General features: G+C 40.6%; 1 pseudogene; it reads left to right on the top strand.

The window, feature by feature from the left end:
* The first annotated feature begins 9,448 nt into the window (after positions 1-9,448).
* LOC129677918 (dnaJ homolog subfamily B member 6-like) lies at positions 9,449-10,676 on the top strand (annotated as a pseudogene).
* The last annotated feature ends 13,872 nt before the right edge of the window (positions 10,677-24,548 follow it).

Genomic DNA, 24,548 nt, shown 5'->3' with positions numbered 1-24,548 from the left:
TTTTTGGTTGGACATTTAATTTTTTTTTTTTTCGGACATTTAATTTTTGCTTCATCTTTGTCCCTGCACCTCTTGTAGGCAGAACCAACCTGGGGTCAAAGATTCTGTGGGTGGGACAGTACCCTTATCCCTCCATTGGAAGTCCTGCCTGGCCCTTGAAGGTGGCTACCTCAGGCTCTGTAGCCTCCACTTTCAAGAGTCTTAACTGGAGTGATCCCTCTAGATCTCCCTGGGGCCTCTCCTATCCCAGGTCTCTGGCAAGTCCCAGAGATGTTTCCCACCTTTGATTTCATCTCTTCCACTTGCCCCCATTCTCCCTATTCTTAATCCAAAGCTCTATTTCCTTTACCATCCCTCTCCAACCCAGTTCCCTCCATCCATCCACATCAATGCCTGTTTTCTTTCACTTTCTGAGTAAGATTCATCATCCTCCCCTCGTCACTCCTTATAACTTAGTTACTTTGGGTCTGTGGATGATAGCATGATTATCCTGTACTTTATGCCAAATATTATAACTGAGTACAAACCATGCATGTCTTTTGGGTTTAGGTTACCTCATTCAAAATTATTTTCTTAAAGTTCCATCCATTTTCCTGAATATTTCAAGATATCCTTGTTTTTAATGGCTTGTTTTAGTATTATTCTGTTGTGTAAATATATCACATTTTTGTTAACTGTTCTTTAATTGAACAGCATCTAAGTTGTTTCCAGTTTTTGCCTATTACAAATAAAGCTGCTATGACCATAGTCAAGCAAGTGTCCTTGCAGTATGGCAGAGCCATATGCCCAGGTGTGGTAAAGCTGGGTCTTGAGTAGAGCTATTCTCAAATTTATGAGAAACAACCAGATAGATTTCCACAGTGGTTGTACAAGTTTTTACTCCCAGCAGCAATGGAGGAGTACTCCTCTTTCTCCACAACCTCAGCAGCATGCGCTATCACTTGATTTTGTTGATCATAGCCATCCTGACCAGTGTACAATGGAATTTCGGGGTTGTTTTGATTTGCATTTTCTTAATGACTAAGGCCATTGAGCATTTAAGTGTTTCTCAGCCATTACAGATTCCTCTGTTGAGAATGCTCTGTAGTCCATTTTTAATTGAGTTATTTGGTTGGTTGGTGTCTAATTTCCTTGAGTTGTTTTTAATATATTTTGGATATTAGTCGTGTGTAGGGTAGGTGAAGATCTATCCCTATTCTGTTGATTGCCGTTTTGTCCTATGTAGAGTGTCCTTTTCATTACAGAAGCTTTTTAGCTTCATGAGTTCCCATTTATTAATTGTTTGTTGATCTTAGAGCCTGTACTGTTGGTGTTCTATTCAGGAAGTTTTCTCCTGAACCAATGAATTCAAGGTTATTCCCTACTTTCTCTTCTATTAGATTTAGTGTATCTGGTTTTGTGTTGAGGTCTTTTATCCATTTTGACTTGAGTTTTATTCAGGATAATAAATGTGAATCTATTTTAATTCTTCTACATGCTGACATCCAGTTAGACCGGCATCATTTGCTAAAGATGCTTTTTTTTTTTTTTTTTTTTTTTCCGGTATAGTTTTGGCTTCTTTATCAAAAATCAAGCATCTGTAGGTGTGTAAGTTTATTTCTGAGTCTTCTATTCAATTCCACTGGTCAATCAGTCTGTTTCTATGCTAATACTATGTGATTTTTATTACTATGACACTGTATTACAGCTTGAAATCAGGGATGGTGATACTTCCAAAATTCATTTTATTGTATAGGGTTGTTTTAGCTATTCTGGGTTTTTTGTTTTTCCTGATAAAGGCGAGATTTTTTTCAAGGTCTGTAAAGAATTGTGTTGATATTTTGATAGATATTGCATTCATTCTGTAGATTGCTTTTGATAAGATGGCCATTTTTACTATATTAATCCTACTGATCCATGAGCATGGGAGATTTTTCTATCTTCTGATATCTTCAAATTTTTTTTTTTCTTCGGAGACTTGAGGTTCTTGTCACAGGGGTCTTTCACTTGCGTGGTTAGAGTTACACCAAAGACAATTTGCATTATTTGTGGCTATTGGGAAGGGCATTGTTTCCCTAATTTCTTTCTTAATCTGATTATACATTGTATGCAGAAAGGTTACACATTTTTTGAGTTAATTTTTTATCCAGCCACTTTGCTGAAGCTGAAGAGTAGCTAATATGCTACTCTTACTAGCTGTAAGAGTATTTTGTAGAATTTTTTGAGGTCACTTATGTATACTACCATACCATCTGCGAATAGTGATACTTTGACTTCTTCCTTTCCAATTTGTATCTCCTTAATCTCCTTCAACTGTCTTATTGTTCTAGCTAGGACTTCAAGTACTATATTGAATAGATATGGTGAGAGCACGCAGCCTTGCCTTGTGCCTGATTTTAGTGGAATTGCTTTTAGTTTCTCTCCCTTAAATTTAATATTGGCTATAGACTTGCCTTTATTATGTTTAGGTATGGGCCTTATATACTTAATCTCTCTAGAACTTTTATCATGAAAGGGGTTTGGAGTTTGTCAAAGGCTTTTTGAGCATCTAATGAAAAGATCATGTGTGTGTGTGTGTGTGTGTGTGTGTGTGTGTTTCTTTCAGTTTGCTTATATGATGGATTATGTTGATGGAGTTTTGTATATTGAACCACCCCTGAATCCCTGGGATGAAGCATACTTGATCATTGTGGATGTAATTTTTGATATGTTCATGGATTCGGTTTGTGTATATTTCATTGAGTATTTTTGCATTAATGTTCATAAGAGAAATTGGTCTGAAGTCCCCCCCCCCTTTTTGTTGGGTCTTTGTATGCTTTAGGTATCAGGGTGACTGTGGTCTCATAGAATAAGTTTGGCCAGGTTTGAAGATTATTGATACTAACCCTTCTTTGATTTTTTGGTAGAATTCTATGCTAAAACCATTTGGCCTTGGGCTGGAGAATTGGCTCAGCCTTTAAGGGCTAGGCTCACAACCGAAAATGTAAGATTTAACATTTTCTTTGACTCTGTCTCCATTTCCTATTGTCTTCAATGCCTAAGATTCTTTTATCTATCTCTTTAAGTCTTTTGGTGAGGCTTGCTGTAGCACTCTTTTTTAAAACTCTACTTTATTTGGGGTGTTTAGGTGTCAACCCCTCTTCCACCCTCCCACCCCTTACGTGGAGAGAAGGCCCAGACCCCTTTACTTCCCCTGGCTGTTTAGGGTCAAGGGGTTTATTTAGGGTTCTATACCAACCCCTGTCAACCACAGACACAGCTAGCAGTCTCCATCATGCTGCACCCTGAGGTGTTTCTCGCTGTCTGTCTGCTCCAAGCCACCATACTGTCTCTGCTCTCTGGTCTTTGGTCTCTCCAAACATTTTCACTCTACACATCAACACCAAATTCCACATTTTCTCTTTCTTGGCTCTCTTATTTATACTCTCAGAGTCCTAGACCATGCCCCTCCATGCCACAATTGCCATCCTCCACATGAGACAATTAACAGGTGTGGAAAAACTATAAACCAACTAAAATCTCACACATGTGATTAAAACAAAAATATATTCACACAACACAACTGAGTTCACGAAGAAACCAAAACTTCCATTACAGCTTGCCTCTGAGGTTTCTGTTCCAATGTCTTTTTCATTTCTAGTTTTCCCTCAGATTTTTTTTAATTTCAACTTCCATGCCTTGAACTGTTTTTTTTTTTCATTTCATTTCATTTTTTTCATTTTCATTTCAGTTCATGTTTTCATAGCTTTCATTAATGTATATATTTATACCCTCTTTCAGGACCTCTAACATATTTATAAAGGCTATTTGAAGTCCTGTGCTGTGCTTCATCTACATTAATTCCTCATTGTCTACTGTAGTAGGGTTGTTGGCCTCTGTTAGAGATATATTGTCCTGTCTGCTATTGAGTGTGTTTTTATGTTGGTGTCTAGACATCCGGGTATGAGATGATTATAATTCTATGTGTTTATATTTTGTCTTGTCTTGTTGGGTGGATGTTTCACTTGTGTACCTCTGTTGGTTTCTCTAGTTCTTAGGAGAATGGGGAGACTATGGGTTTTCTGTTATGGAATGCTTCTGAAGTCCTGTCAGGTGTGGCCACAGGGCATTCTGAGTGAAATGTCTCCCTAAGTACTGGGAGCTGACACTGAGGAATGGGGGTGGGATCCACAGGAGAGAAGAAAGTAGAATGTGGTACAAGATTATACCCCTTAGACTCGGACAGAGAGGGGGTGGAGGCCACAGAAGATGGTCTGCCTAAAACACAATGAATGATACTGAGAGATTATATTTGGGGGAGAGGAGAGAGAGTGAGGATCACTTACCTGCTTCCCTAGCTATAATGAGCTGCATATTGCCATGGAACGTCTGTGGGATTTGGCTTCTGAGACAGGAGGATAGGGTAGTGTAAAAGGCTGTAGGAGAAGAACTGCTTAGTCTCCTAGAGAAGGCAGCAGAAAGAAAGCAGAGTTTGCAGGAGGTGACCTGCTACAGACCTGGGAATTAGAGTAGGAAATTCTATTTGGAGGTGAGGATGGAGATTAAAGATTGCCTACCTCCTTTCTGCCTTTGATGATTCTTATCTTAGTTCATATTTGAATCACATAGGTGAAAGAGCATCTTACAAAATATCTTTCAATTTCTAGTTCACATAGAAATTTTCAGGTTATAATGTTATAAAAGACATATGTCTATTTCTTAAAATTATAGGTGACGTCCTTTGCTACAGTTTAGCTAGGTTATTCAAACTGGCCCTCCCTTCCAAACAGCTTCCTCAACACCGCATTTATTCCTGGTCCCACATCTAGTGCCTTGGCCTAGTCTAGCAGCTCATGCCTGCAGTAACTCCACCCTCCATGCTTTGGTCAGTTTCCAGTCTTGTGCATTTCTAGCTAGAAGCCATGTGCGTGCTACATTGTTACAGTATGGTATGGTGCTTTATAATTAATTAATTGTTTGTCTCCCGAGATTCTTACTGTTCAACAAGCAAACTCTCATGCATAACAAAGCAATGCTGTGTAACTTTGCCTCCCAAATTATCCCTAAATAATTGACTAAATAAAGTTGCTTACATACTTGGTTTGGGCAGAGCTAAGGTTCAGGGGCTTGGAGGACAGTGGATCACTATAGGAAGAAGAGAGGAAGGAAGAGAGACAGGAGAGGTGGGGAGAGGGGAGGGGAGGGGAGGGGAAGGAGAGGAGAAAACATAGTCTGAGTAGATTACTATAAACAAGAACCATGTGGCCTGGAGACAATAGCTCTGAGGATTGGTGATGGAGGAAAAAGCCCAGACAGAAAGCATGTTCAAGCATTTACGGGAATGATGGATAGGAGTAGGCCAGGAGGAATAATTAAAGCAAGTGGCATTGGAAGTGGGGCTGGGAGGGAACAAGGTAGCCTAAGATATTAGTTTCTACCCAGCCTCAGGTTTAAGGCATATTAAAAATCTAATGGGTGTCTGTGTTTTTTATTGATATGATAGCAGGTTAAATAATAACTTCATTGAACTAACAGTAAATATTAATAACCAATTTTCTACAATACTACATCCAGGCTTTTCATCCAACTAATCTTCTACCAGTCTAACAAGTGAGTCCAACTGATTGTCACCTATATACAACCAACCCAACATCTCAATCTACCCCCAAACTCTCATCATAGACCAGGATGCACACTCTGCATGTTTCCCTGCCTTCCTAGTATCCACCTGATTTCATACCATCTAAGCCATATACAAAATTCAGGCCCAATGCAGCCTGCACCACACTGTGCTCTACCCTAACCTTCTATGTCCATTTTAGACACAAAACTAACAAAACAGGTCCACATGCCCTGATTTTGTTACAAAAAAAGATAAACAATATGAAATATCAAGGCAGGATCTAAGCCCTTTTCCTCCCCCCACCAAAACAAAAACAAAAACAAAAAAAATTCCAGTAGTTCTAGAGAAATATTTGACAATTACCTACGTGAATTTCATAACTTAGAATTGAAAAGAATAAGCACATACTTCATCAAAGAATTCAAAGAATTTAATGAAAATCCAAAGAAACAGGTCAGTGAACTTAAGGAGAATGAATTTGAAGACAATAACTCCTGAGTGAAGCCCAAGTGGTAAACAAAAACAAACAAACAAAAGTCATAAGTCTGGGTGAAAATATTGAAGAAAATCAAGAGTTTGAAGAAGAAAAAAAATTCAGTAAAGATATAGAAACATTGAAGAGTAACCAAGGTGAAATGGAGATGGAAATGAATGTCCCATTAGCCTAAGTAGAAAACTCAAGGGAAAGTTTTGAAGTAGACTGAAGCTAGAATATCAGGAATTGAAGAAAAAGTATAGGGTCTAACAAAAGAAACAAAGAATATGAAAATTAAAAAAAAATAACCACATAAGAGGAACATACAGGAAATGTAGGACACCATGAAGATAAAAACTTTCTATACATAGGAATACATGAGAAAGAAGAATTCCAAGTCAATGGCATAGTCCAGATGGTTGACAAGTTCAAAAAAGAAAATTTTTACAAACTAAGAAAAGAAACACCCACACCAACACAAGAAGCACACAGAAACAAATAAACAACGCCAGAATAAACCTTTCCACATACTTAAAATATTAAACAGAACAACAACAAAATATATATAAAGGACCATCGGAATAACAACTGGTTTCTCAATGGAAATTTGTAAGCAAGAAGAAGCAGGAGCTATGCATTCTGTAACCAAAAGGATGATCAGAACAAACCTAGACAAATCTACATAGCAAGTTATTCATTATAGTTGAAGGAACAGAAACTTTCCTTGACACAGACAGGCTTAAAATCCATGTCCCTGAAAAGATACCTACAGAGAATACTGGAACCAATATTTCAAACTGAAGAAGACAGTAAGTATAGGCAAGAAAATGTAGAAGTAAACAAACAAAGCTATAACTACTGAACCACAAAGGATAGCTAAGAATACAAACAAAACCTCCACAAAACAAAAACAAGCAAACAAAAACCAAACCAAACAACCTCTTTCCACAGAACTACTACAATTAGCACACCTTTAAATAATAACTAAACATTAACGGTCTGAATTCTTCAACTAAGAGACACAGCAGCCTTGCTGAATGGATCAAGAAATACAACCTATCTTTTGTCTACACAAAACACAAGATAAGCACCCTCTTAAAGTAAATTGTGGACAAAAGCGTTCCAATCAAATAGGATTGGAAGCAAGCAGGTGTCAGTATACTTAACAAAGTGGATCTCAAACTAAAACTTATCAGTAGGAATAAAGGACACTTGATTGTTTTATATTAATTTGGTCTCTCATTTATTACATCTCAACCACAGTTTCTCCTTCATCTCTCCATCTCCCTACCTACTCCCTCCCTTCCCATCCACTCCTTGTCTCAGAAAAAGGCAGGCCTCCCAGTGATATCAACCAAACATATATCAAGTTGCAATAAGATTAGGCAACTCCCATCATATTAAGGCTGGATGAGGCAAGTCATTGGAAGGACAAGAGTCTCAAGAGAAGGGAAAAGAATCAGAAACAGCACCAGCTCTCTCTGTTAGGAGTTACACAGAAACACCAAACTACACACGTATAGAATATATGCAAAGGGCCTTCCTTAGACCCATGAAGGCTCTCTGGTTGTTGGTTTGGTCTAAATGAGTCCCTATGAATCCTAGTTTGTTGATTCTGTGGTTTTCCTTGTTGTGTCCTTGACCTCTCTGATTCCTACAATCCTTCCTCCCCCTCTTCAACAGGATTCCCCATGTTCCACCTAAAGTTTTGCTGGGGATCCCCACATCTGTTTCCATCCGTTGCTAGGTGAAGACTTTCTGATGACAATTGGGTGAGGTACCAATCTATGGGTACAGCAGAAGATCATTAATTATCACTTTGTCTACATTTTTTGACAGTTGTGTTTGGTTTTGTCTTCGGTCTTTGGGCCATTGGCCTCGATCCTGCAGGCAGTGTCAGGAGTGGGCTACCTTTCATGGCAGGGGACTCAAATTAGACCAGTCATTGGTTAACCACTCCCACAACTTCTGTGTCATCTTTACCACAGCACATCACAGGACAAATTATAGGTCAAAGGTTTTGTGACTGGGTTGGAAGACATGTAATTCTAATCAAGGGAACAATTAACTAAAAACACATTACATTGTTAAGTATATATCCACCAAACTGTCATCCCAATTCCATAAAAAGTTTATTAGTGGAACTAAAATCAAATATTAGCATAGCCAATTAATATTAAGTGACTTCAATACTCAACTTTTTCCAAAAAATAAGTCATCTGGACAAATAAGTCATCAGAGAAACAATAGTAAATATGACATTTTATATCAAATAGACCAACCATACATCCAAATGCCAAAGAATATTCATTCTGCTCATAAACTCAGGCAAAATTCTCTAAAAAAACTATATCCTAGGACACCAAACAAATCGTAATAAATTTGGAAAGACTGAAATACATCTGTGTATCCTTTCTAACTATAATGTAATAAAGGATAAAATGGCAAATAAAATTTTAGTAAGTATACAAACTCGTGAAGATTGAACAACTCCTAATTGAATGATGAATGGATCAAAGAGAGTGGGAGAAATACTCTTCCTCAGAGAAGAGCCCCCTATAGATTATCCAATACCAAATTTTCAGCCTAAAATTATACACTTAAAAGAAACATTTTATGAATTGAGTTGGTTGTATTTATATATTTATATATCAGCATTTAGAGAAAGAAATTTTATGAATTTGAGAGAAAGAAAAGAAATTGGGAGGAGTTGGAAATGGAAAATGGAATGGAAGGGTGATATATTTTAAGTTCAAAATATTAAAAAGTTAGTTTTAAAAATTGCAATTATATACTTTAATCAACATCATAAGAAATAGCCTGGATTTTTATGAAGGAGACAGTATTGAAAAACCTATAGCTTCATTAACTAATTTCAAAAAGCACTTAAGTTGAAGACAAAGCATTTTTAACATTGAACCTATGAAATCACATAAAACGGGAATAAAATCCATTTAAATGTAGCGTTACATCTTTTCATGTATAACAATTCCACTTGCCACATGAGAGGGGTCAAGAACAGTGTCCTAACCATCTATCTTGCTGAGCACAGATGGGAAGCTGTTCATAAAAAAGGAAAAAGCTTGCAGCCAGATCTGATCTCAGCTGGATCTATAAGAAAATACACTTAGTATTTTTATCTCCAAAATACCCCTAGCAGAATGTCTCCAGCTAAGGATTATAGAAAGTAGAACCTAGGAAGAAAGGAAAGCCCCCTGCGCCCCCTACGCCCCCGTGCCCCTGCGCCCCCCGCCCCCCAGTCCTCCCCTGTCCCCCTCGCCCCCTGCCCCCCCATCTCCTGTCCCCCCCCAGCTGTGCCAGAGCCACCGGCTGCCTGACTTCCCCTGCTCGCCGCAGCCATGTCCTCGGATTTGTTCCAACACTGTTAAGATATGGCGGATTACTATGAAGTTCTGGGCGTGCAGACACGCGCCTCACCCGAGGACATTCAAAAGGCGGATCAGAAATAAACACTTAAATGGCAACCAGACAAAAATTCTGAAAATAAAGAAGCAAAGCAGAAACGTAAGCAGCGAAGGTATATGAGGTATTATCGGATGCAAAACAGCGGGATATCTCTGACAAATTCGGCAAAGGATTAAATGGAGGTAGAGAAGGAGGTGGAAGTCACTTTGACAGTCTGAGTTTGGTTTCACATTCCGGAAGCCAGATGATGTCTTCAGGGGAGGAAGGGACCCATTTTCTTTTGACTTCCTTGAAGACCTGTTTGATGACTTTCTGGAGAACCAAAGGGGTCACCGAGGAAGTAGAAGCCGAAGTACTGGCTCATTTTTTTCTACCTTCAGTGGATTTCCTTCTTTTGGAGGTGGATTTTCTGTTTTTGGTACAGGCTTCTCTTCGTTTGGGTCAATAGGTCATGGGGGTCTTACTTCATTCTCTTCAGCGTCATTTGGAGGCAGTGGAATGGGTAACTTCAAACCAACTTCAACTAAGGTAGTTAATCGCAAATAATCACTACAAAGAATTGTAGAGAATGGTCAAGAAAGAGTAGAAGTTGAAAAAGAAGGACAGTGAAAAGTCCTTGACAGTAAATGGTGTGGCCGACAAGAATGCCCCTGCAGAAGAACGCCAGCGGAGAGGCCAACACATAGCAGCTCTGGTCCCTGGGCCAGCCCCGGCCCCAGCAACAGTTTGGGCCCCTCCCAGGCCCGGCCCCCGACCCCAGCTTCAACCCGACTCCGACCCGGTCGGTCAGCACCCACAGAAGCTACCCAGGCCTGCTCTGACGGCCAAACTTGAGTCTAAAGCGACTAGGAAAATGAAGAGCAGGACAGGCAGCGGGTTCCTGGCAACTGGGATGCCCCCATGACCTCAGCGGGGCTCAAAGAAGGTGGCAAGAGGAAGAAGCAGAAGCAGAAAGAGGCCTCGAAGAAGTCGACCAAAGGGAACCGCGAGGCTGGACTTAGCAGCAGCCACTGCAGCCGCTCTGGTGCAGTATCCTTTCAGTGCTGCCCAGGGCCACTTCGCTTAGCAGTATTATGGATGTGTGCCCAGTTGGTAGGAGCAGGGGTGTTGGAGATGGATGTGAGAATCCCGGGTGGCCTGTTTAAGCTTGTGACACAGCCTCAGCCTTGTAACTCTACTTTTCCCCAACACTAAATCCAAAGCGTTTTCCTCTTGGGATCTGCCTCCTGTTTTCAGCTTCCCAAGCAAGCCCTGCTCCGAGCAGTGAGGTATTTGTAGCTGTAGGAGTCCATAGGGATCTGGGTATGTGTGTATGATAGACTGTCTCCTGGCAGCAGGACAGTGTGCAGTTTTAAAGTACAGTGGAATTTACAGGTAAGGTAAGCTGGGTCTCGAGCCATGGGTGTCAGGTTGCTTTTGATTCAGGGTACTCTGACAACACACAGGCCATCAGGAGCCACTTCAGATGGAGAGCCTTTCCTTGTATTTATCGTTCAACTTTTAATCTTCTTGAGGTAGTCAAAATTCGACACCAAATATAGTTTAGTTTTTGGGAACTCTCATCTTTTCTTTGTAGAAATATCTGTTCTTGTTTCAGTCAAAAGGTTTTGTGTAGCAATACCATTTCTAGCTTTCTTTTTTTTTTTTTTTTTAGTTATTTTTATTTATTTATTTTTTTTTAATTTTATTTTTTTCTTATCAGTTACATTTTATTAACTCTGTATCCCAGCCGTGTCCCGATCCCTCATTCCCTCCCAGTCCCTCCCTCCCTCATCTCCACCGTGCCCGTTGCCAAGTCCACTGATAGGGGGAACCTCCTCCCCATTCATCTGATCCTGTTTTATCAGGTATCTTCAGGACTGGCTGCAAAGCTCTCCTCTGTGGCCTAACAGGACTGCTCCTCCCTTGGGGGGTGGGGAGGCCAAAGAGCCAGTCATTGAGTTCCTGTTAGAAATAGTCCTTGTTCCCCTCACTATGGTTACTGAGCTACCACAGGCTACATCTGAGCAGAGGTTCTAGGTTACATTCATACATGGTCCTTGGTTGCATGTCAGTCTCAGAAAAGACCCTGTGCCCAGATATGTTTGGTCCTTGTGGAGCTCCTATCCTTTCCTCATCAGACTAACTCCCCTTCTTTCTTATGATTCCCTGTACTCTGCCAAAGATATGGTCATGAGTCTTTGCTTTGAAAACACTGCTAGTTAGAGTTTTTCAAATGCGCTCAGTAGACTCCTGTCAATGTTTAATGTGCATCCCATCTGTCTTTCAAAACGAGGATTGATAATCTTACCCTATGTCCGCTCTCTTGATTATCTTTTTTAGGTGTATAGATTTCATTATGTTTATCATATCTTATAGGTCTATATAAGTGAGTATATACCGTGTTTGTCTTTCTCCTTCTGGGATATTTCACTCAGGATGATCTTTTCTAGGTCCCACCATTTGCCTGCAAATTTCTTAGATCAGCACTACTGGCTATTTACACAAACACAAAGCACACAGAAACACATGCAAAATAATCACCTATGGATCAAAAAGCTTGACCTCAGATTTTCAGGTTCAAATAATGACCCATTCACAAGCATTGTCCTGTCACAAATCCATGCCATGCACTGAGCATTAAGTAGTTGCAATGCTGTCTCACTTCTGGGCTGCACGCGCCTCTTAGGGACATGCTCCTTTGTTTTTATGGCCATGAGGATCTGTTACTAAAACTTTGTCCCCTTGAAAGTAAGTACATCATAAAAAGTGTTGGTGGGCTTGAGATGCCAGCGGTGGGTCCAGCGTGTGGAGAGGAGACGTTTGTGAGGTATGGGCCCTGCTGTAGGTAGGAGCTGGGACAGGGTCACCTGAGGGTTCAGGGAATGAAAACCAAAGTGTTTGCTTGATTTTGATGGGAGGTGGTGTGGGCAGTTACCATGGAGTGTGGATTGCTGTTAACGTGTGATGTGGAAATGTGGCCCTCAAGGCGTGGTGCTTAGTGCTACTGATGTAAATAAAATGTAAAACATCAAAAGAAAGAAAAACACGAAAGAAAGAAAGAAAGAAAGAAAGAAAGAAAGAAAGAAAGAAAGAAAGAAAGAAAGAAAGAAAGAAGAACCTAGGGTTTAAGACATGACTTCCTGGAGAGAGTCACTAAGGCTTCTATACTCAAGAGTGTAAAATGGAAATTCCTGTTCTCTAAAGAGCTCCTTGAATCTCATCCTTTCCAGGTCAGTGGTGCATATTTTACATGAGAAACATTGCCTGGTAGATGCCTTTACTGATTCAGATTTATGTTTTCTATAATATGAATACTTGGCTTCTCACATACTTGAAAGTATTTCCTAAGAAATACTGGGTATGCTCTCTGATTTTGGTTTTGGTTGTCAGATTGTGTGAACCACATGGGTCATTTCTTTAACGATGGGGGCAAGATATGTGAATGTGAATAAAAAAGATACAAATTATCTATTCAGGCAATTTATATGCTAAATGTTTACTTCATTTCTCTTATGTTAAATATTCAGCTGTAGTGTGATGGATACTTTTATGTTAAGTTGACACAAGCTAAAGTCATCTGGAATACATCTACATCTCAGTAGAGCCATTAAAAACAAGGAAATCATGAAATTTGCAGGCAAACTGATGGAACTAGAAAAGATCATCCTGAGTTAGATAACACAGACCCCAAAAAATAGACACAGTATGTACTCACTTATAATCGGAATTTAGTCATATAGTACTGAATAGACAATGCACAGAAGAAGATTAAGTAACAAGAAGATAAGTAACCCCAAGAAGATAAGTAATGAGGAGGACCAAAGGGAGGATGCATAAATCTCACTCAGTAGGGGAAACAGAATAGACAGAGGAAGTGGTTGAAGAGTAGGAACAAGGTAGAAGAGGGAGCACAGAGAGAAATAAGGGTGGAGATTAGACCTGGAGAGAGTAGGCATAGGAGGGCAGAAGGCCTGAAGAGAAAAGAAAAATGACAATGGGGACATCTCTGTGACAAGCTGCAGACCTAAATCAGAATAGGCCTCTAGGAGGATATGAGAAGGATTCTAGCTAAGACTCCTAGTAGCAGGGGCCATGGAGACTGAAGAGGAGGCCCTTTATCTAGGCAAGAATCCTAGTGGACTGAGGAGGTCACCGACCTACCCACAAAAAACAATCCAAGCTCACCCTGCCTACAAAACCTCAATGACAAAGATAGAACAGAGAGTGCAGACTGAGAGAATGTCCAACCAATGCTGGGTCCAATCCTAAGACAAGCCCCGTGGAAAAAAAGCCAACCCCGATCACTACTGATGATATCCTGATATGCTTGCTGACAGGAGCCTACCAGAGTTGTCCTCCTAGAGGCTCCACCGAGCAACTGCTCAAAACAGATACTGAGATTCACGGCCGAACGTTGGGCTAAGTATACCAAAAAGAGAGGTTAAGGAAAAATGAACCTAGAGGTGACAAGAGTGCCACAAGAAGACCATCAGAGCCAATCAACCAGGGCCCAGAGGGGCCTGAAGCACCAAACAAGGACATTGCATGGTTTGAACCTAGGTCCTCTCCTTATAAGTAGCTGATGGGCATCTTGGGCTTCATGTGGGTCCACTAGTTAGTGAAGTGGGGAATATCTCTGACATGGACTATGTTGCCTGCTTTTTGATCACTTTCCCCTGATGGGACTACCCTACCAGAACAAGGGGGAGGAAGACAAACTCAGGCCTCATATGAATAGATGAGCTGGGGTGTCTGGGTAGAGAGTTTCCTTATTCTAAAGAATAGAGGAGGGGGGATATAAGAGTGAGGATAGGACTGGGAGGAGAGGAGAGGACTATGATGGAGATGTAAATCGAATTAAAAATGCCTCTGTAAGATGAAACTCTAGGCAAGCCTCTAAGACATTTTCTTTACTAACTGATCTGGGAGAACCTAGTTCATTGTGGGTGGGGTCATTCCTGCATTGGTGGTCTTGGATTCTATAAGAAAGCAGTTTGAGTAAGCATGCTGAGCAACAAGTGACAACACATGCTGGAGAGGATGTGGAGAAAAAGAAACCCTCCTCCATTGCTGGTAGGAATGTAGACTTATACAACCACATTGGAAATCAATCTGGCCCTTTCTCAGACAACTAGGAATAGTGCTTCCTCAAGATCCAGCTATACCACTCCTAGGCATATATCCAAAAGATGGTCAATTATACAATAAGGACATTTCCTCAACCATGTTCACAGCAGGCTTATTTGTAATAGCCAGAAGCTGGAAACAACCCAGACGCACCTCAGTTGAGGAATAGCTACAGAAATTGTGGTACATTTATACAATGGAATACTACTCAGCAATTAAAAACAAAGAAATCATGAAATTTTCAGGCAAATGGTGGGATCTAGAAAAGATCATCCTGAGTGAGGTATCCCAGAAGCAGAAAGACACACAGGATATATACTCACTCATAAGTGGATATTAGACATATACTATAAGATAACCATACTAAAATCTGTACACCTAAGGAGAACCCTGGGTAAGATGCTCAATCTTTATTCAGAAAGGCAAAGGAGATGCACATCAGAAGAGGAAGAAAACAAGCAACAGGACAGGAGCCTACCACAGAGGGCCTCTGAAAGACTACCCAGCAGAGTATCAAAACATATGCTGAGATGCATAGTCAAACTTTGGGGAGAGTGCAGGGAATCTTATGAAAGAAGGGGAAAATAGAAAGACCTGGAGGGAACAGGTGCTCCACAAGGAGAGCAACAGAAACAAAAAATCCTGGGCATGGGGGTCTTTTCTGAGACTGATACTCCAAACAAGGATCATGCATTGAGATAACTTAGAACCCCAGCACAGATGTAGCCCATGGCAGCTCAGTGTCCAAGACGGTTCCTCAACAATAGGAACAGGGACTGTCTCTGACATGAACTCATGGGTTGGCTCTTTTATTACCTCCACCTGAGTGGGGAGCAGCCTTACCAGGCCACAGAGGAAGACAAAGAAGTCAGTCCTGATGAGACCTGATAGACTAGGGTGAAATGGAAGGGAAGGAGGACCTCTCCTATAATTGGGCTGGGGGAGGGGCATAGGAGAAGAAGAGAGGGAGGGAGGGTAAGACTAGGAGAGGATGGGGGAGGTGGGGATACAAAGTGAATAAACTGTAATTAATAAAAATAAAATAATATTTTTTTTAAAAAAAAGCATGCTGAGCAAGACAGTAAGCAGCACCCCTGAGTGCTCCCTGCATCATCTTCTGCCTCCAGGTTCCAGCCCCATTTGAGTTTCTGTCCTGACTGCCTTCGATGATGAACCGTGATATGGAGCTATAAACTAAATAAACCCTTTTCTCTCCATTTTCCTTTTTGATCATGGTGTTTAATTTTATCAATAGAAACTCTAGCTAAGACAAGTTGGTATCAGGAATTGGGTATTGCTGTGACAGACCTGACCATGTTTTTTTTTTTTTTTTTTTTTTTGGGGGGGGTGGATTGTGTGAGGACTTGGGAACAAGAAAATCTGTAGAGTGTTCATTGACGACCTGTTCCTTGTGAACTTGGATTTAGAATGTTGAGGACAATGCAGAAGATGGAAGTCTGGCTTGTGAAGTTTAAGAGAAGCTTAAAGACTATCAGGCCATTTGTTTCTTTGAATTAAGACTTTGTGGTTCAAGTTAGCTAGGGTTGATGAGTAAGATGTGATTAACAAGATATCAGAACTACTAAAGTACAACATTTTCTTTGCTGGGATAGTTAATCCTGTTCAGCTGGAGCTGAGAAATTAGCAGTGATTAAGAAGAGGCCAGCATCTTTGAGGTGAACTCTTCTGAGACATATTTCCTAAGAACACAAGGACACTATGTTTCAGTCAGCCAAGGTTGTACCTTGCAGTGGCATCCAAACTTGGTAGTGTAAGAGTCATCCAGTTTTAAAGGCATGAAATTGTCACAGAGAGGTCAGGAGAGGCCAGTGGTCAGTGTGAAGTCTCCCTGGCAGTTGACTTGAAGAGCCTTGAGGGTCATGTAAAGGAGTTGAGAGTTGGACCATGAAAGAGCCTGTGACAGTCTATTGGTAAAAATGCAGCCAGAATGCCCTACATTTTGAAGATGCCAGTACCATGAGATGACCCTGAAGAAAAGCAGCAAGGGTAGGATGGAGGAGTGTGAGCCTAAAAGATAAGTTATGTGCACTGCAGAGGGCAGATCCAGAGAAGTAACGCAAATTTAAAACAATATTTCCATGCTAATGATTTGGTTTCATTTAACTGAGATTTTGAGATAAAATTATTTCTAGGGTTACTTAACTACACAGATGGGAATGGTTCTGTGATGAAAATAAGTATTAATTAGACAAAAATTAAACTGCAAATTTATATTCAAGGCAAGCTGCAATTATTTAAAGGGTAGCTATAAGAGGCGAAAGGGGGGGGAATCCAAGATGGCAGTGACCAGTGCACCCCATATCTGAGGGGCAGAGTATCTGAAACTCTGAAATTGGAGAGTGGAGGGGAAGCTGAAGCCAGACATCGACACTGAGGCTTCCTGGGTGAGAGGGGGTAACCCGTGAGCTGAGACCATTTGGACCCAGGTCACCAGCGGACTTCTCTGAGGACTGAGAGCGGCAAATATTCAATCCTCCTGCACTTCCCCTTGTTGGGCCTCCCTCCTCCCTCCTCAGCAGAGGTAGCCTGCAGTGCCCAAGGCTCCTAGCATAGAACACCTTGCTCGGTATCTGAGAAAGAGAAGGCAGGCCTCCCAGTCCCTCAGTGGCAGGCTGATGGCTGTATGGGCCATCCAGATCCTCCAGGCCACACAGGTCCACAGGGCTAACCAGGTCCATAGCTCCTCAGGTCCTCACAGAAGGTATCTGTACCGGCCTCCCAGTTCTGCTGCTGTGGCTGGACTCCCAGTGGGTCGCTATACCAGACTCCAAGTTCTGTGGCTGCAGCACCACTGAGCTGACAGATCTCCTACACTTGCATTTGCCCCAGCAGGCCCAAATCTGAGAGTAGAGAATAGGGGTAACCCCTGTGATTTCCAATTAGACCTGGGAGAGAGTGAGTGCACCTTCAAGTGAGTGCGTGCTGAGCCCCAGATTCCGGGTCCCTCTAGATAGCAGCCAGACATCAGATCCCTCCCACCCACAGTCCCACTGTGGGCAACATAGGGATTCTTGGGACAGTGTTCTCAACATTGAAGTCCCTGTTCTGTCGGTCTTCCAGTCAGGTCCAGGCAAACAACTCCTGGATCCCAGACAGATCTGAATACCAGGACAGTATGACAGGATTGTAGGCCACTGAGGTATTCAGGGAATCTGCACATGTGCGTTGCACCCGTGAACAGCACCAGTGTCTGCACCCCTTCCTGCCCCTGCACCACCTCCCAGCCCCACATTCCAGACATCTACTCTCTCTCCCTGTCCTTCAAGGCACACTTCCAACCACATGTGCACATGCTTGGTTGCTAGCATTTGTGCTTCTGTGCCTGTGACCTTCCTCCCGTAGGTACAGCTGAAACACCAAAGCACACTCTCAAACCAGTGGACCTCTCTCATCTTCCTAAGGAATAATCCAGATACCAGAGAAAGACAGACCCAGTCTAAAATACAGGAACAAACAGTGAAGGTTACAGATAAGCAGATGGCCAGAGGTCAGTGTAAGAACACACCCAACAAAAACTGGGACATCGTGGCTTCACTAGCAACCCCCAAAACAATGGATATTTCAGTTCATTGGAAACACAGAAAAATGATTTTAAACTTATGCTTATCTAGTTATTAGAGGCACATAAAGAGGAAACAAACAAATCTCTCAAAGAAATAGCCACAGAAATGGAGACAAATAAAGAGGAAACAAAAAAGCTCTCAAAGAAACACAGGCAAATATAGCCAAACAAATAGAGGCAAAAGTAGGCACAATTAGTGGCATATAGAGAGGAAATGAACAAAAAATTAGAAGCCATCATAGAGAGACAGGAATCCACATTCAAACAGATGAAGGAAATGGTGCAAAGCATGAAGACTGAATTAGAATCAATACAGAAAAAACAGAGAAAACCCTGGAGATGGAGAACTTAGAGAAAAGATCAGGAACCACAAAGGTAAGCATCACCAATAGAATACAAGGGAGGGAAGAGAGAATCTCAGTTGCTGAAGATACACTTGCAGAAATTGATACTTCTCTCAAAGAAAAAGTAAAATCAGAAAAGTTCTAAACACAAAAAATCCAAGAAATCAAGGACACCATGAAAAGACAATATCTAAGAATAATAGGAATAGATGAAAAAGAAGATTCCAGGCTCCATGGTCCAGAAAATATTTTCAAGAAAAATCATAGTTCCCCAACTTTAAAAAAGAGATGTCCATAAATATACAAGAGGCCTACAGAAGACCTAATAGACTAGACCAGAAAAGAAACTCTTCACATCACATCATAGTCAAAACACTAAATCTATAGAACAACAACAACAAAAATATTAAAAGCAGTGAGGGAAAAAGGCCAAGTAACATAAAGATAGACCTATCAGAATCACAGCAAACTTCTCAACAGAAACTATGAAAGCCAGAAGGGCCTGGGGAGATGTCATTCAGATTCCAAGAGACCACAGATGCCAACTCAGACTACTATACCCAGCAAAGCTTTCAATCAACATAGATGGAGAAAACAAAATATTCCACGACAAAACTAAATTCAAACAATATCTACACAGCAACCCAGCCCTACAGAAGATACTAGAAGGAAAACTCCAATCCAACGAAAACAACCACATCGAAGAAAACATAGGATATAAATAACACACACACACACACACACACACACACACACACAGGCAGGCAAGTTGTTACAGCTCTGGAATAAACCATTGGGATGTTTCTTACTAAGATGACACTACAAAAAATTCTACATATTGAGGCATGCATTTTTTTTTTTTTAGTTTTAATCCTAGTCATGACTTATATTATGGTTGATCTACAACATTCTTGTGTAGCTTTTTTTGTTTTTAAAAGGAAGTTGCTATTGTGGCATTAATTGTTGAGCACTTCACTGACTAAGATGTCATTTGAATATATAACCTAGCTACCCAGAAGTGAACATTGTAAAATCAAGTTCATTTCAAATAATGAAAAAATTTACTTTTACCCTTGCTTTTAAACCTGCCCTTATTCACACATTTAACAAAAACTTTCTTCTTACTAAAGTTATTAAATCTTGAAAAAAATCAAAAGGAAGAACATCAAGCAATCAAAATGTAGAAAAGATATGCTCTTATTTCTTCCATCTGAGATTGCTATTTTAATAGATACCTACTTCTTTTGTGTCTTTCCTGAAATGCACTCAGGTTTCACTTCTTTTCTGTCACCAGGTTCTGTTTTTAAAAGCCACATATTGATTTAGTTCCACACACTGGATTTTTCAATAGTGCTAGGACACTTCATTTACTCTCCATGTTTCACATTAATACATTTACATCTATAGAAAATGGACTTGCAACAATGGTAATGATACCTGTCTCAGCAATATCTCAAAAACACACTTCCATAACAAGAACAGGAGAAAATTTACATTCTGATTATTGACATTTAAGTATACAGAATATAACACTGCCATTATTTACAAGTGGCTTATTACTTCCATGAATATATGTAGAGAGTTTGTTAATTATATACCAGAATGTATGAAAGATATTCTTGTACCTTTTCAATGCCCCCTTTCCCTGTAATTACCTTTTAGGTGAGACAAGCATCTTGGCACTTCCTTAGTTATCATAAATGTATATTCTCTGACATTTATATACCTTAAACAGCATCATTAATTTTCTAAAATTTTATGATGAGAAATACATTCTCATTTTTCAGCATTTTGAAGGTGTAAGGGTCCAGCACAATAAAGTTGAAGTCTACTTCTTTCGTTGAGCTACGCTTCACATGCAACAACGTTCACGAAAAGCTTATGGTACAAGATGTGTTATTCTGAAAGACATGACAGAAGAAGCAGATAATTAGCATTTTTTTCTGTCATGTGTGACAGCAAAACTAACACTTTACTTTTCTGTCATTATCTATAAATTTTTGAATTTATCTTACAACCAAAGGGGAATAGGAAGTTAAGGGGAAAATGAATACTATACTTAGAGATGGACAAAAATTAATAGGCAACATATCTAATTCTTCAAACTAAATCAGCTCTTCAGCATTTCATGGAAGTTAGTCCCTTTGAGACCATTATACCTCTAACCTTTATAAATCTGTTTCCTGAAGATATTTAATTGCAATGTGAAAATGATAGATATGACATTGCTTGAACTTTTACCATGAACAGGAAAAGTAATAAATAATAACTTTGTGTGTCACTAAGTTTTAAAGGTTGTTTTAAATATTTTTTTATTTGGTAGACTGACTCTTCTAGAGTCTGAACCCAGGATGGAGTTTCAAACAAATAAATACTGAATTGTCACTTGTCACAGTCTGCATTATTTCAGAAACTCAGAAGTATGTTCTTACATAAAAGTCCACCACACTGACATTAAGGAATAAAATTACTTATTCTCACTCCAGCTCTGAAACAGAACACCCATTACTGCCTTCCCTCCTCCATGCCTCAATCTCTTGTACATCCCACAGATCTTCCCCTCCTAATGACTTTCCACACACTCATTTCCTAACATGAAACATGAAACCATCACACCTTCCTAAAATCCATAAAGAAAACAGAACCAAAGAGCAAAACACCAACTCAATAAAGACAAAAACTCTATACCAGCAACTGTACCTATAGTCCTCCTATTTTAAAATGCCTAGACACTATAAGTGTGTATAGGAACATAAGAATAAGAACATAACAAATAATAGTTAGGGAGTTAACTATTAGTTAGGGAGTATAACTATACTGTGGATTGACGTTGGGGTGCTGCCTCTGGTCCAAACACTGCCCTTGCAGAAGCAGAAGTGATCAGAGGTCTGGTTGGTGGAGTGGAGCACCCCTGATGGGGGATGGCAGGTGAACATATATATAAGTATATATAAGAACATAACAAATATAAGAACATAACAAATAATAGTTAGGGAGTTATCCCAAGTACAGTTCATTCAGCCCTACCATAGCAGGCCCTGAATATTCCAAGAATGTTGAAGCAAAAGAAAGAGGCATTAAAATAGCTTGAATTAAGATAATAGAGGCCCTTAAAGAAATGCAGGATACAGGCCACACTGCTCAGTTGTCCATAACCCTCTCTGTAGCTGAGTGACAGCCCCCAACTCCCGCAGATACCCTTTATCTGAACACAGACCATGCTTGCCTGATCCCAGATAGGCTGCCCACCTGTGAACCTCCTCCATTCTCTTAGTGCTACTATTCCCACACTATCCTCAGTCACCCTCTCCTCCTCATTGCCGTATCCCAGGCTGCAACTCAGGTAGAGACTCCCTGCTGAACCAGAGACCGCACCCGACGCCCTAATTCCACGTAGGCTGTCCATCTGCAGCTTTTCCACTCTCTTTGTGCCCCTCCCCAGCACTATCTCCAAACACCTCCATCCTCATCTCTGTGTACGAATCTTCAGCTTGCGCACTGACTCTCCTTAATTGCAGGCCACACAGGAGATCAGAACTCCTTCCCACATCTTTGGAGAAGTTCCCATATTTGATAAAAGACCACACTTGCCACCAGTAGTCTAGATCCTAACTTGGTGGAGACCCCCTGCTCAAACACAGACCACACAGGCCAGAAGAACAGAGAAGAAACAGAAACCATGGAACAAAACACCATCTAACATACACAAACCCAGGAATTGGCAACTGGATTTATCATCATTCTAAACCCAGATGCCTATAATCAAGTTTAAGAACACAATCAACATTAACCAGGCTAATGTAGCACTACCAGTAATCCTAATACAGAAAGCCCTGAATATTCCAGGACAACTAAAGCAATAAATAAATAAATAACCCTTAAAGCCAATTTCATGAAAATGATAGAGTTCCTTATAGATAAAGTAAATAAATCCCTTATAGAAATCAAAGACAAACAAATAGGAGAAATGAGTAAATATTTTTTAAAGAAAGCAAACCAAAAAACAAATGAACATTGGGAAGAAAGGAATAAAGCTGTTTAAGACCTGAAAATGGAAATAGAAGCAATAAGGACAATCTAAATTGAGAGAATTTTGAAAATGGAAAAACAGGAACTACAAATGCAAGCACCTACATCAGAATCAGAAGGGCAGGTGGGAGTCATGGAAGGATTGAAAAGTGAGTATTATCAGGGTGTATGAAGTGAAATTCCCAAAGAATCAACAAAAATATTGTGTTTATAAAAGGGAGATATCTGCCTATAAAGGTGTGAGGAGCAGACAAAACACCAAAAAGATTGGACCAGAAAACGAAGTCCCCTTGTTACATAATAATCAAAGCTCTACACATACAAAACAATGAAAGAATATTAAAACATACAAGTGAAAAAGGGAAAGAAAAAAGAGTGAAAGTAATATTTAAAGGTAGACCTGTTAGAGTTAAACCTGATTTCTTAGTGGAGCCTCTGAAAGAAAGAAGGGTCTGGATGGATGTCTTGCAGACTCTAAGAAACCACAGATGATAACCAAGACAACTATACCCAGCAAAATTTTCAGTTACCATAGATGGAGAAAACAAGATGGTCCATGATAAGGAAATAATTTAAACAACATCTGTCTATAAATCTAGCCCTACAAAAGATACTTAAATAAAACTGGAAACAGATTTTGAGTTTTTTCAAGATGGTGGTGGCCAGGGCATCTTATATCTTAGTGGCAGAAGATAAAGAGACTCCAGTTGAAGCCAGGATTACAATTTTGTCTGACATATTGAGATGGCATGGTGTATTATTGGTTATCAAAATGCTCATGTAGCATGAGGTTTTTAGTTGGTTAACATTCACGATGTGGAGGAAAGCATGGTGCTTCCTGTATAATCTTAATTGCCTAAGTGTAAATATGCTTGCAGGATCTAGAAGGACACACTGAGCTGAGCTGCTTGTGACTTAGCTCTTGGATTCTTGTGTTTTGTTTCCTGTAATGCACATATTAAAAAATAAAAGATTCTTTTAAAAGCTTAAAAAGAGAGAGAGAGACTCTAGTTATGGAAAGTAACCTAGAGAGGACTCCAAAACACTGACATCAGTGCTTTGCCTGGAAGGGAGACATACCCGGTACAGGGACTGCACACAGTTCCAGCCCCATCTCCCATCTCCTAACCCTCACCTGCCATCCCCCATCAGGGGTGCTCCACTCCAACAACCAGACCTCTGATCACTTCTGCTTCTGCAAGGGCAGTGTTTGGACCAGAGGCAGCACCCCAACGTCAATCCACAGTTCTTCTGGTTGTCCTGTAGAGACCAGCTAGACAATACAAACATACAGGGTCCTAGGTTCAAGATAGCAGAGCCAAGCCAAATCTGAGTGCCAGGAGTTCTGCACCTGCTGGGCCAGCAAATGGCTTCACTACCTAATCTGAATCCACAAGGCCAGTGCCCGTTCACCTGTGTGTTGCAGCAGCTGACCCCTTAACACCAATGACCACTCATGATCTGCCAGGTCTGCCTGACTTACCTGGGCACAGCCAGCAGAGAGGCTCTACAGCCTGTAGTCCTCCATCCTGCGGAGGACTGAGTCTGCTTAGCGCCCACTCCCTGCTGACTCCTGATCTACCTGACTTACCTTGGACAAGGCCAGCAGAGGTGAGCTGGACTCAGGCTGTGGCCCACATTGTCTGTCTGTAATCCCAAAGTGGCCAGTATGGGGCCCGAGTAACATTCAATTTAGAGTCCTTTCTGCCTACTCCTCAACTCCCTGACCATCAGAGACCATCAAACCTGCTAACCCCAGAGACATCTAGAGGCCATTTGACATCACTGGAAATCAGTGGTCCTACCACAGCAAACGCTGGAGATACTATCATACCTGAAGCATAAGAAAAAGATTGTATATCTGAGGTTATGAAAATGATAGAGGCCTTAAAAAAATCCCTAAAACTAGTGTAGAAAAATACAATTAAACAGGTGGAAGTTTTGAACAGTTTAAGTTTAAGGAAATAAAGGAAATTACAATCAAACAGGAGAATAAAATGA

This window comes from Psammomys obesus, unplaced genomic scaffold, assembly GCF_907164565.1.
Source record: "Psammomys obesus unplaced genomic scaffold, mPsaObe1.curated_primary_1811, whole genome shotgun sequence".
NCBI lineage: Eukaryota > Metazoa > Chordata > Mammalia > Rodentia > Muridae > Psammomys > Psammomys obesus.
The sequence above is the reverse complement of the archived record's forward strand: the minus strand, read 5'-3'. Positions and strand labels throughout refer to the sequence as shown.